Raw genomic sequence first — 10,367 nt, 5'->3', positions numbered from 1 at the left:
GCAACAAGAAAAGCCACCGCAATGAGAAGCTCATGCACCGCAACAAAGAGTAGCCCCTGCTCGCCACAACTAGAGAAAGCATGCGTGCAGCAACGAAGACCCAACACAGCCAAAAATAAATAATAAATAAATAAATAAAATTTTTTTAAAAAGCATCAAGGAATAAATGATGCATTAAATACAGAGAAACCAAGATAAACATTACTGGTGAGTTCTCATCAGAAACAATACAAGCCAGGGGAAATTAAACTATCATCTTGAAACTGATGAAACCAAATAAAAACAAGGGGTAAAAAAACTACCAACCCACAATTGGTAATAATATCTTTCAACATGAAGGTGAAATAAAAAGATATTTGCACACAAAAAAGACTGGAGTAGGGTGGGTGGTTAATCCAATACAACTAGTGTTGTCTTAGTCCCTACAGACTGCTACAACAAAATACCAGACTGGGTAGCTTATAAACAACAGACACTTATTTCTCACTCTTGGAGGCTGGGAAGTATAAGATCAAAGCACCAGCATGGTTGCCTTCTGATGAGGACCCACTTTCTGTTTCCTAGCTATCATCTACTTGCTGTGTCCTCACACAGTGGAATGGGCTAGGGATCTCTCTGGAGCCTCTTTTATAAAGCTCACTAATATAAAACTTACTAATCCCATTCATGGGGCCTCCATCCTCATGACCTAAGCACATTCCAAAGTCCCCACCTGCTAATATCTTTGGGGTTATATTTCAACATGAATTTTGGGAGAACACATTCAGACCATAGCAAGTGTCTTTATAATAAGAGGAGAAGAGATACAGACACACAAAGGCAGGCTGCCATGTGAGGACAAAGGCAGATAGTAGTCTACAGCTACAAGCCAAGGAACACCTAGGATTGATGGAGACCCACCAGAAGCTAGGAAGAGGCAAGGAAAGATTCTCCCCTACAGGTTTCTTTGCTTGGCTTTATATTTGGCCAAAGACACAAGGGGACTCCTGTGCAGATTTCTGGATCTCCTTTGCATATATGTGCTCCCATCTCTCTGGTAGTCTGCTCCACAAGTTTTAGCTGCCTCAGTCTCTACAAGCTCTGACTCTTCTCCTGAGCTCAGCAAGTCTGTCATGCTTTACTTGGGACCCCCATTCCTATGTTGATATTTGGTAAATGCCACCAGGGAAAAAGCTAGGGAAATTGTAGGGGTCACTTCTTCCTTTCTCTCAGAAATCACTGTCTTGGGCTGCCTATGGTCCAATGACTGAAGACAGTTATTTCATACATATTGTACAGTTGTCTAATTGCTTATGACAGGAGGTTTAGTCTGGTACTAGTTACTCTGTCATGGCTAGATGTGTGTATAATTTTTTTGAGTGGTTCCTTTTGCTTAGCATTATATAAGATTCATCTTTGCTGGTGAGTTAAATAGTTTTACTTCTGGATGGTATTCCGTTGTATGAATATATCACACAATTTACTTATATATTGTTGTTAGACATTTGAGTAGTTTCCATTTGGGAGCTATTATAGATAATGCTGCTATGAACATTCTTGTACATGTCTTTTGGTATAGAATTCCTGTTGGGTATATATCTAGAAATGGAATTGCTGGGTCATAGGCTGTGCTGATACCCAAGTTTACACATACTGCTGATTAGTTTTGCAAAATAGTTGTACCAGTTTTTATTCTCATGTGCAGAGGATGAGAGTCTCAGTTGTTCCACATTTCATCAACACCTTATATTGTCAGTTTTAAAAATGTTAACCATTCCGGTGGGTGTGTTTTAGTTTGTAATTTCTAGTTTCCAATAAAATTGATCACCTTTTCATATGATTATTGCTCTTTTGGATATCTGTTGGCCTATTCATATCTTTTGCCCATTTTTCTGTTGGATTATCTGACTTTTTTCTCTTATTGATTGATCAGTTAATTGATTGAGTTATTTACTCACTCTGGATTTGAGTCCTTTGTCAGTTATACTCATTGCACGTATCTTATTCCACTCTGTGCCTTCCCTTTTTACTCTCTTAATGATGTTTTGATGAACAGAAGTTCTTAATTTTAATGTAGTCCAATTTATCAATGTTTTCATTTCATCTACTATATGAAATCTTTCCGTCTCCCAATGTAATGAAAATGTTCTTTTTCTCTTTAGAAGCTTTATTACATTATCACATTTAGATCTGCAGCACACCTAGAAATAGTTTTTTTGATAAGTCTGAAGAAGGGATCAAGATTCATTTCTTCTACATATAGTTATACAATTGACCAAATCCCATTTATCACAAAGACTGCCCTTTTTCTCACTGCTCTGCAGTGCACCTTTGTCACCAGTCAAGTTTCCATATTTTAAGCATCTATTTCTGTCCTCTATTCTGTCCCATTTATCTATTTATCTATTCTTGTGCCCATACCACAATCTTAGTTATTGTAGCTTTATATAATAACCCTTAATATCATACAATGAGGCTTCCACCTCTGTTCTTCAAGATTATCTGGGCTATTCTGAACCATATGCATTTTCATATAAAATTTACAACAAACTAATTTTTATAGTAGTGCTAGCTGGGATGTTAATTAGGATTACAGTGACATCTTTATAATATTTAGTCTTGTAATTTACATTGACATCTTTATAATATTTAGTCTTCTAATTCATGAATATGAGAAAAACTTCTTTTAAATTTTCTTTAATTTTTCTCAATCATGTCTTGCAGTTTTCTCTGTAGGTTTCTGCATGTCTTCCATTAGATTTATTACTAAGTATTTGATTTTTTGGATACTGTTGTAAATGACATTTAAAATTTTTCCCCTTGGGCTTCCCTGGTGGCGCAGTGGTTGGGAGCCCGCCTGCCGATGCAGGGGACGCGGGTTCGTGCCCCGGTCCGGGAGGATCCCACATGCCGCGGAGTGGCTGGGCCCGTGAGCCATAGCCGCTGAGCCTGCGCGTCCGGAGCCTGTGCTCCGCAACGGGAAAGGCCACAGCAGTGAGAGGCCCGCATACCACAAAAAAAAAAAAAAAAACTTTTTTCCCCTATTGGTGCTGTTATATAGGAATATCAGCAATTTTTGTAAATTTTTCTTTTTATTTAGCAACCTCAATTTATTTTTAATTTTAGTAATTCATCTGTAAATTCTTTTGATTTTCTGGATGCACAATCATGTTGTCTGTGAATGACAGTTTTACTTCTTACTTTCTAATTCTTATGCCTTGTATTTCTTTTTCTTGCCTCATACTAACTAGGACCTCCCGGAGGACATCAAATAGAAATAATGAAGGAGATATCCTTCTCTTCTCTTGTTCCCAATATCAGGGGAAAAAGTGTTAATATTTTACTATGTTTCAAATAATCCATATCTCAAAGAAGAAATCACAATGGAAATTTAATATGTTGTATTGGAACAATAATGAAAGTGCAGCACATGAAACTGGAAGGATGCAGCTAACGCTATACTTAGAAAAAAAATCAGTGAGTTCTGAGTATCCATCTCAAGATGACAGAAAAAACAAATTAAACCTAAAGATAGTAGAATAAAGGAAATAATAAAGACAGGAGTAGGAACTAATAAAATATTGATAGAAAACAAATTAATAGAATTATCAAAGGCAAATTTTGGTTCTTTGAAAAGGCTATTAATATTGAAAATCTCCTGACAAGACTAATAAGAGAGAAGCCAGATAAGCAAATAACAGGATTGAAGAAGGGAACATCACTATACATGTAAACAAATATCAAAAAGTGAAGAGGATATTATAAACAAGTTCTTGACAATAAATTTGAAAATCTATATGAACATCCAGGTTGCTTCATGTATCAAGTTTGTTCTTTTTTATTCTGAGTAGTATTCCCTGGTGTGAATATATCTCAGCTTGTTTAAGTATTTACCTGTTAAAGGAATCTCAGCTGATTCTGGTTTGGGGCTATCACAAATAAAGTTGCTATAAACATTTGTGTGCAGGTTTTTATGTGAACACATATTTACATTTTTCTTGGATAGCCCAGGAGTGCACTGCTGGATCATACGGTAGTGGCATTTTTAGTTTTGTAAGAAATGGCCAAACTGTTTTCTAGAGTGGTTATAGCATTCTACATTCCCACCAGCAGTGGAGGAGAGATTCAGTTTCTCCACATCCTTACCAGCATTTGGTGTTTTCACTTTTTTTTTTTACTATTTTTTATTTTAGCCATTCTGACTGGTGTGTAAATCAATTTTAAAATGTCATTCAGATTATCTAGTATTTTTGAAGGGTGAGTTGATCTGCAACATGTAAAATCTCTGTAATTGGTACTGAATCAGGTATTTGAGGGATAGGACACAGGCATCTAGATATTTTAAAAATCTTAATTAGTGAATCTGATTTGCAGCCAAGATTATGATGACACCTTGGTCTAAGAAGACACAAGCTTTGAAGGAAAAGCCCTATAAAGAAACAGCCCTTCCTTCTTCCTTCTTTCTTTCCTTTCCTTCCTTCCTTTCTTCCTTCTTCCCTTCCTCTCCCTCCCTCCCTTCTTTTTTTTATTTCTCTCCCCAAACATAGGATTTTTATGAAAGTGCTGTGGGCAACAAAAAAGTGACAAAATAGCAGTAAACCCACTAAAATGTCTGTTCATCTCTTGTTTGACCTTTGATGGCAGTAAAAACATCACAGACACCAAGAGGATTGTAACGTTAGGCCCCTGAGAAACAGAAAGCCAGCACTGGAAGTCTCTTCAAGGGAAACATCAAATAGCTATTTCCAGTTGTTTCAAGCTTTACAAACAAGCTGAATCCGAGCTCTACGATTTTGCAAATAATACCATGCAGAAGCCAATGGCACGCAACTTCCTGAGATTTTCATTGCAATCGATAAGTTTGCTGTTGCTGTCAGCCTGTGCAATTTCCCTGATTAACTTGCGAAAAGTGTTCTCCTTTATGAATGCTGTTCAGAAAAAAACAGATATTGTAAAAGGAGACAAGGGCAGGTTCTGGAACTTGAATTCGTGGTGATCTTAAATAATGGTGTATGAAAGAAAGAAAGAGGGAGAACAGTTTGATTTGCTGCAACTAGGTTGACCCAGAAAGGAGAAGAGCAGAAAAACTGCTTTGCCTAAGCAAACATGACAACAAGTCAGACAAGAGCAGCATTCACAATATACAGTATTGAAAGCTCATTTAAAAAATATATTGTCTATCTGAAAGACATTTAAATGCCAGTAATAAAGAAGTCTTTGCTCAAAAAAAAAGAAAAGAAAGAAACAGCCATATTAAATGTTGGGAATGTCATAGACAATGAAAATATGTGGTAGGATAGTAGAGCTAAATGATGTTTCAGAAATATTAACAAGGATTCTATGACCCTGAAAATTAACATATTTTGGAAAATAAATTTTTAAGCTTTTGAAGAGTCAAACTAGATTAATTTAATTTAATTAAAATATTTTTTGTTGAAGTATAGTTGAATTACAATATGGTGTTAGTTTCAGGTGTACAGCAAAGTGATTCAATTATACATGCATATATATCTATTTTTTTCAGATTCTTTTCCCTTATAGGTTATTACAAAACTGGGTTAATTTTTAAGGGGTCTACTTAGACCAAAAAAATTTTTTAAAATTTGAATATCAAAATAATAAATGGTTACTTAGAGCCATGAAGAACTCCTTATTGACAAGAAAGAAAGAAAGAAAAAGAAAGAAAGGAAAAGAGAAATAAGTTAGTTGATAAGGAGATGTACAACTGTCCCACTCAGAAAAGAAAAAGAAATAAGAAACTCAGGTAGTGACTAATAAATTAATTGACCAGTTTGAGGCTATCAAAATCTCTGAGGACCTGGAAAAAGTTGTGGATTGTGTCTCTAGGGGGAGCTGAATCTCTACAGAGCAATGCAGGAAGGGAAAATATTGAAAATTCTAAGAACCAAAAAAGTAATCCCTCATGAAAAGCATTAGCATTAATTAGAAAATTAGAATACGTTATTTAAAAGGGAGCAAGACTAAGAGTAAGAGATTTAAGGGAAACAAAGAGAAACAGAAGTGTCTGCTTCGTCCTCCCTCTGGCTTTGGTAACAGACTTCGAACCACCCCTGCCTCTCCAGTGGGATTCTGTCTTGTGCAACCAAAGAGTCCTGACTAATAACAGCAGCTGTGTGTCATTCTGGAGAACTGATGGTAATGATACCAGGAATGCTAGCCAGGGCAAGTCAGGGCAGATCAGGTCTAAGTAGTCAAACCTGTTCACCTCTTGTGCTCCCTACCTGGATTTATGGCCTCAGGATCCACCCAGTTACTGAAACCAGAAATCTGGGCTTCCTTCTTGACTCCAATACCTCGTACTGATAATGTGACTAGTTTTCCTACCTGGCTACCATAGAATTTATACTGAAAAGTTCTCTGTGCTCCTTCAGAACACCGTCTTCAGAACAAACTATGGGTTCTAACCTTGCTACTTCCCCACATTCCCCAGCAACATCATTGACTTAGTTGTAGTCTCACCTAGAAATGCTAAATGTCACTCAAGAGGATCTTCAAGACTCTGTGTACAAGCCCATGCATTCAAGCTTGAGTACTGTCCACTTTTAAAAGAAAAAATTATTAGACTTGTATGACTGATTATTATTTAATTATTATACCAAAATTATTTGTCCAGATCCAGCATTAGGTATAAACTTCTTATACTTATAACTCTTACATAACTATAAAATCAAAACAAATCTACATATTGAATACAAACCAAATTACAACTAATTAAATTGTCAATATTAATTTATTATGATGGCTGATGCTGTTCTGCTGAAACTAAATCACCTGTAACATCATGGATTTGGTACTACCTGCTTTAGAGGAGATTCTTTTTTTTTTTTTTTTTTTTTAACATCTTTATTGGAGTATAATTGTTTTACAATAGTGTGTTAGTTTTCCCTCTACAACAAACTAAATCAGTTTAGAGGAGATTCTTTTGCATTTGGCAAGTTGATACTACCTTGGGCAGAGTAATGACAATTACAAAACATTTCTGTGATTGAATTACATCCATCATTTGGTGTATGCATTCTTAGTTTGTAGATTTTAGATTAAAAGAAACACAACACCCTGAATATTTACACCAGCCATGTATTTGAAACATTTTTAGATTTTATGAGTTCTTTTCAAGGCAAAGATACTCTATGACATTGATGACATATTTAAGATCATTTAAAAATCAAAATGGAGTAACTATGGTTCAGGCGTCCAAAATGGAGCTGGGTGGCCATTGTGGATGTGGTTTCAGACATGTTCCTGCATCACTGAGAACCTGAACTTTCTGAACTGTATAAAACTCAAAGACACCACCAGCCATTTTCAAAACAATATCTAATAGCAGCTTCTAGATGCAACCTTGTAGTTTCAAAGCTCCCCACCCCTACTTAGCAACTGTGTAATCATTTTGAACCCCAAACAATCCTTCCTTAACAAGCACCCTTACTTCTTGCCAGCTCCAATCCTAATTCTTGACAAACAATTTATGTAAAGCTTCCTCCATTTTGTAGTCTGGTGGAACACAATTCAAGTACTTTCTTGGATTTGTGCTTCCCAGGCTGCAGTCCTAACAAATCCCCAATAAAAGCTTTTTGTTTTGTTTTGCCTCAACCAGGTCTCCATTCTTTGAATTTTTAGTTAACAACATGATTTAGAAGATACATTCTTTCCGTTACTTCTGCTCCTGCTGTTGATGAGTGGAGTACTGATCATGGAACTTTGGGAGAGTGTTTATTGACACATACTGAATAACTCTTTTGGCTCTGGGGGGACCTGTGCCAGCTGAACAACCAATCAAAGTGTTTCTGTTGAACACATGCTCAGTTTAAACTCTTGTTTGTACTATTATTTCTAACACAACTTTCAAACTAAAAAAGAAAGCATGGAAAAAGTATGTGAAATCTAAGGGAAAAAAAGCCTAATTTTAAGTGAAAAATTAGTGATAACTCAAAGCAAGACAAACCTTAAAGTCATGAAAGCTTCAAACTTTCTATGTACAAGGACAATGGGTGGTAATAGTTTTGGAAAGAACACTAAGAAACTTGTCTTGAAAATGTACTTTTTATAGCAAGCAATCTTTTTAAAAAATATATGTTTTGAGATATAATTTACATAAAGTTCAATAATTTTATTTATTTATTTATTGGCCATGCCACATGGCATGTGGGGTCTTCCCCGACCAGGGATGGACCAGGGATTGAACCCATACCCCCTGCATTGGGAGCGTGGAGTCTTAACCACTGGACTGCCAGGGAAGTCCTCAATAATTTTAAAAAGTACAATTTGTTGAGTTTTGACAAATGTTTATAGTCATGTGACCCCCACCACAATCATGATAAACATCACAGAACATCACCCCTATCACCCCCAAAAGTTCCCTCGTACTTCTTTGCAATCAATCCTATACCCACCTCTGACCTCTGGTAACCTCTGATCTGCCTTCTGCTTTGCCTCTTCTAGAACTTCATATAAGTAGAATAATACAGTATTTTGTGTCTGGCTTCTTTCACATATCATAATGTTTTTGAAGTTTTGTTGCATGTATCAATAGTTTGTTCCTCTTACTTCTCAGTAATATTCTACAGTATGGACATGGTACAATTTGTTTTAATAGTCACCAGTTGATGGGCATTTGGTTTGTTTTCAACGTGTCTATTATGAATAAAGTAGCTATAAGCATTTGGGTAGAGATCTTTGTGTGGACCTAAGTTTTTATTTCTCTTAGGTAAATATCTAGGAATGGATTTGGTGGGTCATATGTAAATATGTTTGACTTTATAAAAACTGCCAAACTTTTTTTCCAAAGTGATTGTTCCATTTTTCATTCTTAACAATGTAAGAGAGTTCCAGTTGCTCTGCATCCTCTCTAACACTGTCAGTATTTTTAATTTTAGCCATTCTAGTGGGTGTGTATAGATATAACATTGTGGTATTAATTTGTGTTTACCTAGTGACTGTTGATGTCAGGTACCTTTTCATGTACTTATTAGCTATTTGTATATCCACTTTGGTGAGGTGTCTCTTCAAATCATTTGTTCATTTTTTAATTGGACTGTTTGTCTTTTCATTAATTTGTAAAAGTATATTATACGTTGGTAAGTCTTCTAACAGATATGTGTTCTACAAATAATTTCTCCCAGTCTCTGGCTTGCCTTTTCATTTTCTTAATAGATTTTTTTTTTTTTTTGAAGAGCAGAACTTTTCCACTTTGGTGAGGTCCAACTTGTCCATTTTTTCTCTTTTATGGTTCATACTTTTTGTGTCCTAAGAAAGCTTTGTCTAACTCAAGGTCGCAACGCAATGATCTTTTTCTGTTTCCTACCTTTTACAGTGTTAGCTCTTATGATCCATTATTTATGGTATGATGTAAGGGTTGAGGTTCATTTTCTGGCATATGATATCCAATTGTTCCAGCAATATTTGTTGGAAAGACCCTAACTGGATTATGGTCCATGTTGGACCATGTTGGAAAAGACCACATTGAATTACTTTGGTAACTGCTGAAAATTTGTTTGCCATAAACGTGCAAGACAATAAGTGCATGAAAGGATGCTTAAGATCATTAGTCATTAGGGAAATGCAAATCAAAACTACAATGAAATACCAATTCACATCCACTCCAATGGCTACAATAAAAAAGAAAAAACAAATGTTGGTGAGGATGTGGAGAAATGGGAATCCTCATAATTTGCTGCTCAGAATATAAAACGTTGCAGTAACTTTGGAAAACAATCTGGCAGTTCTTCAAAATATTAAACACATAGTTACCATATGACCTAGCAATTCCACTCCTAGGTATATACTTGTTCTCAGCAAAATTAATCATAGTAGCCCCAAAGTGGAAACTACCTTAAACATCAATCAGCTGATGAATAAACAAAATTGGATATATATATACAAATATATATGTATATACATACACATACAATGGAATATTATTTGGCCATAAAAAGTAATGAGGTACTGATACATGTGATACATGCTATAACATGGATGAATCTTGGAAACATTATGCTAAGTGAAAGAAGCCAGTCACAAAGACCACATATTATATGATTACATTTATATGAAATGTCCAGAATTGGCAGATCTACAGAAATAGAAAGTAGATTAATGGTGCAAGTGGTGGTATAGGGGAAATGGGGAGTAACTGCTAATGAGTACAGGGTTTCCTTTTGTGGGGGAAATTTTCTAAAATTAGGTTTGTGATGGTGGTACAACCCTGTTCATTTATGAAAAACCATTGCATTGTACACTTTAATTGGGTGAATTATATGGTATTGAATTATACCTTAATAATGTTGCTTTAAAAATCCCCCTCAAAATTATTGATTTAAATTTTTTGTTCTCTAAAGCTATACTCTTGTTTCTACCAGTACCATAAA

Source organism: Kogia breviceps, chromosome 5 (assembly GCF_026419965.1).
Source record: "Kogia breviceps isolate mKogBre1 chromosome 5, mKogBre1 haplotype 1, whole genome shotgun sequence".
Classification (NCBI taxonomy): Eukaryota; Metazoa; Chordata; class Mammalia; order Artiodactyla; family Physeteridae; genus Kogia; species Kogia breviceps.
The sequence above is the reverse complement of the archived record's forward strand: the minus strand, read 5'-3'. Positions refer to the sequence as shown.